Below are 10104 nucleotides of genomic sequence, written 5' to 3' on the forward strand. Positions count from 1 at the left end.
CACCAAATTCCGGAACAACTCCTCATTCAACACTTCTATGAGGGATTGTTGCCAATGGAGAGAAGACTAGTTGATGCCTCAAGTGGTGGAGATGTCTTTAGTAAAACCCCACAAGAAACAAGACAACTTTTCAACACCATAGCCGCAAATTCACAACATTTTGGCCCTCGCCAAGAAATGAAGAGAGACACACAACACAAAGTTAATGAAGTGGGAACATCGAATCTTGAGTCTCAAATAAAAGATCTAACATCCATTGTCCAAAAGCTAGCCATGGGACAAACTCCACAAGTGATGGTTTGTGGAATATGTGCAACCATGGGACATCCTACGGATATGTGTCCCATCCTTCAAGAAGATGCGGAGCATGTGAATGCCACGGGAGAATTCCAAAACTACCACAACAAACCATCCGGGTACCAAAATGCATATAATTCAAGTTGGAAGCCAAATCCCAACGGAAGCTACAACCCAAGACCATTGCCTCACAATGCATTGGTTAGACCGTCCTATCCACCACCACAACCTCAATACCAACATCAACAACCACACTATCAATCCAAACCGCACCCTCCACATCATCATCAACAATCTCCTCAATCTCAACCAAGTAGCTCCGGAATGTCTCTTAAAGACATTGTCAAATCTCTAGCCACTAGTACCCAACAATTCCAAAAAGAGACAAGGACCAGTATCTCCAACCTTAAAGCACAAATGGGAGATATAGTTACATCCATAAGCAAGTTGGAATCCCGTGGTAAACTCCCTTCTCAAACCGAAAAGAACCCAAATGTCAATGTGGTGACCTTGAGAAGTGGCAAGCAAGCCGGAGAAAGTAGTTCAAAGAAGAAGCCAAGGGAAGAAGAGGAAGAAATAGAGATCATTCCCATTGAAGAACCTACAGTCAAGAACGATGCACAAGCCAGAGTTCCAAAGAAGTCAATCCCTCTAGTAACACCAATAGCCACTCAACCACCGTTCCCCTCTCGACTTGCAACTTCAAAGAAGAATATGGAGGAGAAAGAGATTTTGGACACCTTCCGAAAGGTGGAAGTAAACATCCCTCTACTTGATGCAATCAAGCAAATCCCGAGATATGCAAAGTTCTTGAAAGAACTTTGTACCAACAAGAGGAAGTTGAAGGGAAATGAGAAAAGTTTGATGAATGAAAATGCATCCGCGGTTTTACAAAGAAAACTTCCACCCAAATGCAAAGATCCCGGAATGTTCACGGTTCCTTGCAAGATTGGAGATGTCACTTTTAGTAGTGCTATTCTTGATCTTGGTGCTTCTATCAATGTCATGCCCTATTCAGTGTATGAATCATTAAATGTCGGACCCTTAAGTGAAACCAAGCATTTTCTTGTCATCTTCCCGTCGAGTTAGAGCACCGAGCATTTTGGGCGGTCAAGAAATGCAACTTCGACATTGACGAGGCTGGAAGGCATATGAAACTTCAACTCCAAGAGCTAGAAGAATTGAGAAACGAATCCTATGAAAACGCAAGGATTTATAAGGAGAAAACGAAGCTCTTCCACGACAAGTCCATCACCCGGAAGAATTTTGAACCGGGACATAGGGTCTTACTTTACCATTCACGGTTGAAGTTATTCCCGGGCGAATTAAGATCAAGGTGGATTGGCCCATTTGTTGTAATAAAGACTTTTGACCATGGAGCGGTGGAAATCCAAAGTGAAGAAACGGGACATATTTTCAAAGTTAACGGACACCGATTAAAGCCATTCTATGAAAGTTTTAATGCAAGTGTTATTGAAGTCATCCACTTGGATGTCCCAGAGTGTTGAACCAAGCAAGAAGGACGTCTCGCCTAAGACGTTAAAGAGAGGCATTTTTGGAAAAGCTTTATGCTTTCGTGTTTCTACGTTCGAATAAAGAAGTTTTGAAAATGTTTTGATGCGTCTTTTGAAGTCATTTTTGAAGAAATCAAGAGTTTCTAGGTGTTTGGGGCATTTGGGATCAAAAACTAGTGAAGAAACGGAAGAAAACAGAGAAAAATCGATTTCCGGGAGCAGGGGTCTGCGCGACCCGCGCACGGGTGCGCGGCTGGTGTGCGCGGCCGGTCTTCAACTTGCAACAAAAATCAGGCACCAAACTGCATGATCTGTGCAACCCGCGTGCCCCCTCTGCACGACCCGCATGCTGCTTTGACGACCATCCCATATTTTGTTGACCAGCTTTGACTTTCGTTGACCAGGTGGTTTAATGAGTTGACGAACATTGACCGGGTGTTGACCACACTTGAATATGGATTGAAAACCTCCAGCAACTCTTCTTCTTCATTTCATTCTCTCAAAAACCCCCTCATTCTCTCTCAAACTCTCAAGAACACATAAACCCACTTTTCACAAAAATTTGATTTCCCGGAGTTCCACCGGTCGGAATACGACGAGACCACCACCATTCTTCACCATTTTCCGTGCTCTACAAATCCCCACCTGAAGTTTACTCCGATCCATCGCCGGGTCTAGGGGCGCCACCACCATCCAACTCGCCGCTTTCCGGCCATTTTCCGGCCAACTCCTACCACCTCTCGCAATTCCGACACCACCAAAGTGTTTCTTTTTCAGGGATCTTTACATCTAACCAAACAAAACCTCAAAATCTCACCAAAAATTTTCCCATAATTTTTGAGCCACCACGAGCCGCCGCCGGATTTTTCACACAAATTAAGTTGAAAATATCCCTTCAATGAACAAGTCTTGCATTTAGGCACCCCCGAATAACCAAAGCTTGGGGTGCACGGTAGCGGATTCCGGGTTCAAGTTCAATTTTGGGATAATACGGGTATTCTCTTTCCTTGGTTTTTATTACATTGCATTGTTTCAATTCGGTAATTGCATCCAATTATGCTTTGGAAATTGCCTAAGATCGTTAGTTGTTGCCCGGTTTATTTGGAAACATTGATTTGAGAAAGGTTGAGATTGGTTAATTTGCTTGGAAATTTGTTCAAAAATTGTTTAAACTTTGGTTGGGATTTTCTCATTTTGTCTCGTATTGCTGCCGAATTTTTGTTGGGATTATCAAATTAACCGAGTGCTGTTGTTGAAACCATTTTACATTGTCAAAAGTTGGGTGTCATTATTTCTTAGATTTTTTTTTTGTGTTCGGTCTAAAGATAGTTGCATTGACTTGAGAGTGGTGAGGTGAGGGATTACATTGGTGAAGTTGTTTTTGATATTGTAGGTTTCGAAAATGGGCAAAACCACGGCTCGGACACGCACCCATGGATCATCGATCGATCCTAACCCGCAAAAGGATGTCGCCGGTCCATCACGCAAAGCAGCCGGTAAATGAAAAAAAAAGAGGAGAAGAGGGAAGCGATCCTTCCCTTACAAATGCTGAGATCAAAACGTATAGCTCCAATCTTCGGGGTCGCACAATCCGGCCGACAAAATTCTACCATAAAAAGTCCATGAAAAAGCTTGGGGTGAATGATGGTGTATACAATTTGTTCCTAAAACTCGGTTGGCGTGGTTTTCTTCGACTTTGTGACAGAACTTACGAGGAACCCACAATAGAATTTCTTAGCACATATGCACGAGATGATGACACGAAAGTCCTCACATTCCAGTTGAAAGGGGAGCATCATAGGCTCACATACGAAGAGCTTGATTCTATCATGGGTATAGACGATCCATTCCGCATCAGCCCCCAAAATCAAGAGTACCAAGATTTTCTGCGTTAACCTGATGCAAACTTTTGGATGCAAATTTCTAGTCTCGCAACCTTCAACCCAAGCCGACAGCGAGCCAAGCACATCGTTCACCCCTACTGGCGAATTGCTCACCGAGTCCTTACGACGAGTATCTTCGGGCGTCTCGAGCCCGGTCAAATCAACAGATGTGAGCTATTTTTCCTCCGAAGCATGAGGCGTGCACTCCCCCTCAGTTTTTCAGGCTTCTTTTTAGACAAATGTGACTCCATACGCCAACGTTCCTCAGGGGAAATTTTCATCGGGGGACTTATCACGATCATAGGTCGAGCCGTCGGCCTAGACTTCCCGGATCCCGAGTACATACCTGTCGACACCCCACCAAACTTCCTACTAGATTGTGACACTCTCATCCGGATGGAGATGTTGCTCGATCGGGGAACCCGCACGTACAGTTGGTTAGACTCTGACAAAGCCCCGGTTTACATCCTGCCAAGTTGGATCGGTTCTTCATTCGATACAGGCAACCCCGACACTTGGCTTCCTCCAGATCAATTGACCCAAGCAGGTGTATTCCCAGAATTCGGTGATGATTAGGGTGACGACGCAGAGCAACAAGAGGAAGAAGATGATGAAGAGAACGATGAGATGCCCGAAGCTGAGGATCATTTTGACCAGCCTTCGATGCAGCAGCCGATGTTTCCGCATGATCAATTCCAGGCCCCTCCACACCATTTTGACCAGCCGCATCAGCAGGAGGGACACGAAGTCCCACCATATTCCCCCCCCCCACGTTCTTTGACCAATTTGCCACAATGTTCTCCACGGTGCAACGCATCGACGCCCAAACGCAAGAGAATTTGAGAGCCATCCTAGATGTGGCAAGCCGTGTTGATCGATTGGAGCAGTCCTCCCCTCACACTTCCCGCCAGGTCCAGGATATGTGGGACTACCACTATCGCCACGGGCATTTCCCGCCGCCCGACCCCCCGATTTAGGTCCTTTCCGCCCTTTCCTCAAGCATTGAGGACAATGCTTGTTCTTAAGCTTGGGGTGGGGCATTTCATTTTCCTTTTATTTTTTCATGCATTTTTAATTAGGTTGCATAACACTTTAGTTTTAAGCTAATCATCATTCATTTTTTTTTTAATTCCAAAAAGATTTTATTTTCTTCTTTTTCCACTTTTTATTTTTGCTTAACATTTAGCTTAAGACATTAGCATTCATGCATTTTTGTTGTCTGTTTATTCTCACCTCTCTTGGATGCCATGGAACAGGTTCACAGTTATTGTATCATGATTGGTCCAGGATCTTGTTGCTATCTCACCCATCGAATCAGGACCACTAGCTGCAGTTTGGGATTTCATACTTGGGATCAGATGCTGGTAGCTTAAAGGGGTAAGTGATCATGTCCAGGTAGTTTCATGAAGAATTATGCATACAATACTAACAACTGTAGGATATACTATAGCAATGGGTGTTCTTAGCCTTGCGGTCACTACCGCAGAGAGGATCACACTTGATCATGTTTGAACTGTTAGGATGAAGCATTGGTGCTTGTCCCCGAGTAGAATCCATATCCAGTCTCTTTACATCACCATATCTTTTTGCGATTTTCTTAGAATTTAGAGTCTTTTAGTCCACATTTGGACATTTTCATTATCTTTGAAAAACCACAAGTTTGAAAAGGAGCTTACATTACATCTTTATGCTCCACACATGGTCATTTTCACACTTAGGCCATTCGGATTATATCATTACCCTTTCGGTTCCACCTACACACCTTTGGGAACCAAATTTTGAGTCAAAGGGTTTTCTCAAAAAAAAAAAAAAAAAAAAAAAAAAAAAAACAAAAACAAAAAAAAAAACAAAATGAAGCATGCAAATTTTTAGTTGCAACTATCTTAGATAGGTGGCCGGTTCAATTATTGAACAAATTTCCCAACATCTTGGTCACCCGACGTTTGATATTCATTTGTATAGGTCTGTTTTATTGTATATAGATCGAGTTGTTATTATTTTTTTTTCTTTCTCACAAATTGGTGATGTTAGAGAGACTGTCGAGTCGGATACTACGGGAGGTTTGGGCTAACACTAAGTGAACTGATTCCTACAACGGTGCCCGAGCGATTAAACCTAGTTACACATAAGAGAAACCGGCAGATGTGAGATCAGAGTGTGCACTTAAAGAAGAGCTCCACCCGAGCCCATCCAGTTGCTTTCTCCCTACTACAGATGTTCTTCATTGTATACATGTTCCATTGAGGTTGCGACTGCTCATCCCTCCTTAATCACCTAAAGGAGTTGTCCTGGCTGTGGTTTATGGTTCCATTGTCATCGTATGAAAAAGTTGTGAGATAGCAGCGAAATCAATTCTGACCATGTTGACTAACGTCAAACAGGTTCCATGGTTCTATCCATTCTTTTTATTTCTAGGGTAGTTCATCCCAAGTTCATTTAGTGGCGATGATGCATGGAGTGATCTTGATGATTATTTGAAGACTTGGAGAGAAATAAACTTTAAATTTGCAAGATGCGGGGGAATATTCAAGCGTACGTAAATTATCAATCGGGCGAATTCACGAGCTTTGGAGGATTTGGAGAGGTCAAATTGGGCTTAAAATGAAGAAAAACTTGAAGAAAATGGGCTAGGAGGTGATTGGATTCGATCTGGGCCAAGTGGGCTAAGCTATGGAGGCCCAAAACCTCAAAGATGCTACATCCAGGGACCACCCACGCAACCCACCCGCGCAAGAGCACGCGGGTCGCGCAACCTCCTGCAGGGGCAGTTTCGGAAATTCTTCTTTTGAGCTATTTGAGGAAGGTTGGTGCCCATCTTTTGCATACTCTTGGACATCCGATTTTTGAAGATTCTCTCTGGAGTTTTGAAGACTTTTGAAGGCCAAGAACCCTTGAAGAACATCATATTTTTACCTCTTGATTCTTGCTTAATGTTTGGTACAAATTTCTCTAACTTTGTTTCTTTGGGTTTAGCCATGCTTGGCTAAGCTAATCTTGGTTGACTTTTGGTTAATCCTTTGAACTTTTGTTGAATGTTGAAGAATCCATGAACATGTTCTTGAATCTTTATGGAAATGTTTTGTGTTTTAACATCTTATCATTACTTGTATGTTTTAGTTCATGAGTTTAAATGTGTTTGTGGTGATTAGTTGGCTAATTTCTTGATTAAGTAAAGGATTCTCAAATTAGCAAGCAACAAATGATTTTTGTGTTGTTTTTGCTTCACACAATCATAAAAACATTTCCTCAAACAAGTATTGCACCATTGAATTCTAATGATATGTTCATCAAAAGTCAAAGTGGGAAAATTTAAGTCAACCATCTTTTCCTTATTGATTTTACATCAAATTCTTATTTTTGTTGCAATTGTCTATTTAAATCATAGTTAATTCTAGTTTGTTTCAAGTATTTCAAAACATCAAAACCCCCATTTTTAATTTATTGTCATATTCCAAGTATTTTACAAAGAGATTTTTCATAGAGTTATCAAATTGAACCAGTCTCTGTGGATTCGATCCCTTTACCACTATACACTATTTTAGTGTGTAATATTTAGGGTTATTATTTGTGTTGGCCTCGACAACCACCAGTCGTGTAGGTTGAACAGGTGGAACTGGTGGGATAACTCCAAAAGGATCCAAAAACAAATGGGTTTGGAATCAGTGGATTGACTGAGCTGACTAAATCAAGTGGTGCCCCTGAGATTTCTCTCAATGTTTCAGCAACATTTGATTCATGACCTTACAACTCGTCAAACAACTGGTAGAGCTTTAGTTTCTTTAGAAATCCATTACTCTGAAGATAGGAATTAAGATTTCCCCCATCCTTTTCTCAAGTTGTTGATGAACTTGAGATTGTACTCTAGTGGAGTTCAGACTAATCCATGTGTCGTCATGTTGTTCACCATGATCCTATATTGGTTTGATGCAGATGCTGTAGATTCACCAGGAGTTGTAGTGAAGGTGTCGAAGTCATTGACAATAGATGTCAAACACTTATCCTGCGTGTTCTCTGAACCTTCAAACAAGTCTTGTAGTGTATCCCAAATCTTTTTTGCAGATTTGCACAACTTAATGTGGTAAAAAAGAGATTAGGTACACAAAAAACCATTTTATAGAATGTGACTTCATCTGCATGGAGCTTCTCGATGTCTGATGCAGTAAGTGGTGCTTTTTGAGCCTCCTCTTGACCCATGAAAGTGGAAATTGCATCTCTAACCACTTGGCGTATGGGAACATGAGGACCAACTTTTACAGATCTTCATATTTCTTCACCTTTATCCTTACCAAGTAAGAATCTCTCCATTCTAACTTTCCAGTGATCATACTCTTCAACAGCTAGCAACGGGGCACATGTTGGGCAACCCACACTATTTTCTATTTGCATTGAATACATTTGTTGAGTTTGATTAGAAGTAGCCATTGATGTTAAGATACTAGAGCTGAAGTGGTATATATAAGAACTTTTATCCTAAACACATAAATGATTGAGATACAAAGGTAATCTTCAATAAACTATAATTTGTTCTTTTGGATTCAAAGGAAAACCACTTAGGCTCTAATACCAATTGTGAATACTAGAAAATTATATATACGCGGACAAGGTTTGAAAACTCAAACCTTAAATTAACTTAAGATCAACGTCTGCTCCTAAATTTAGAGTCCAGTCAAGTCTCGTATACCAGTCTTCTCTCGAAATATGAAGTTCAACAAAGTGCTCAAATAAGAATGAATAAATGTAAAGTGATTTTCAGAACAATAAGAATAATAGAGAGAATGATTTGATCGAATGTTTTTTGGTATTGATGTGAAAGAGAATGTTACATTCATGCTTTTTAGACATAAAGGTTACAACTCCTTAAATAGACAAGAAGTGATAAAAAGACAAAACCCATAGAGTGCATGGACTAGAAGACAACTGAAGATCAACGGGTAGACACAACCACTTATGTTGATCTTGTCCCATGTAAACTACAATAAAACAACAAGAAAAGGACAAAGTAGTACTAGGAACATTTAATTCACATTACAGGCTCAATTAATAGATAGAAAAACATGCATCTCAGATACTTTTTCACTTCAAAAATGTCTTCAACTCTAAATTGTCTTTATCTCAGAATTATCTTCATCTCGGAACACTTCTTACTTCGGCAATTGTCTCACTTTAGATTGCTAATGGATCACTTTTCATGTATCAACATAACTGTTTACGGAGTGTAGTTTTCAACTATGCACATTATTATGTTAAAACTAATAACTCACCTTAGCCTTGACAAATTCTTTACTCAACTTCAAGTCTCAAGCTCCCTTGAAGTTGTCAGTATTAATCGATATATATGCAATAAATGCATATATTATTTTGTATCTTTGTAATTATTATTTGTAGATATCTTTTCCTATTTTAGATAATTAGTTTGTTAAGTTTCCTAGTTTATAGGACTGTAAACTTGTATATATTCGGTTTGATGATTAATGAAAAAGGGGCATCGAATCTAAAACAATTTCATGGTATCAGAGCCCTTGAAGGCTGAATACCGGTTTCTTTTAAAACCTTTCTCTCAATCCGATCACCATGGTGACCGATGACAAACCAGAAAATTCTGGCGGATCTGGCACAAACCAGAATCAGTCCAAAGCCATACACCCCGTCTACACTATCACAAATATCCAGAACAAGGTTCGGATCCTCGATGGTACGAAAGTCACGTATACATCTTGGGTACGCTTGTTCAAACTCCATGCTCGTAGGTATAAGGTGCTCTCTCATATTGATGGCACTACAGCCCCTCCTAAAGAAACAGACCCGTCCTATGAAGCCTGGTCAGAGATTGATGCAATTGTTATCCAATGGATCTACGGAACCCTCTCGGATGAACTTCTCGTCCGAGTTCTTGATGAAACCACCGCTCTTGGTGCATGGAACAAAGTCAAAGAGATATTCCTCAACAACAAAGGATCTCGCGCTGCTGCTCTGGAACAAGAATTCAATAACTTGAATCTGCGTTCCATGTCGTCTCTTGAGGCTTACTGCCAACGCCTCAAATATCTGGCAAGTCAACTCCAAGATGTCGATTGCCCGGTCGCTCCAAATCGCCTCATATTGCAACTGGTCCGTGGCCTACCTCCGGAGTTTGACACGGTTGCTGCCTACATCAACCAAACACTACCCCCATGGGACACGGCTTACTCAATGTTACAATTAGAACATCAACGCCAACGTGCTCGAGATGCAATCTTACCCAACGAGGTTGCAGCTACTATTGATCAGGAACCACCACCACCAAGGCGTGATTCTCAACCAAACCGAGAACGTCAAACCCAAAGAAACCCTCCTCGGCGCAACAACACCCCACAAAACCGATCGAACAATAGGCCTAATCAACCTCCTGTTCGTTCAAACAACCAGCAACC

Source organism: Lactuca saligna, chromosome 8 (assembly GCF_052625555.1).
Source record: "Lactuca saligna cultivar CGN05327 chromosome 8, ASM5262555v1, whole genome shotgun sequence".
In the NCBI taxonomy this organism is placed as follows: domain Eukaryota; kingdom Viridiplantae; phylum Streptophyta; class Magnoliopsida; order Asterales; family Asteraceae; genus Lactuca; species Lactuca saligna.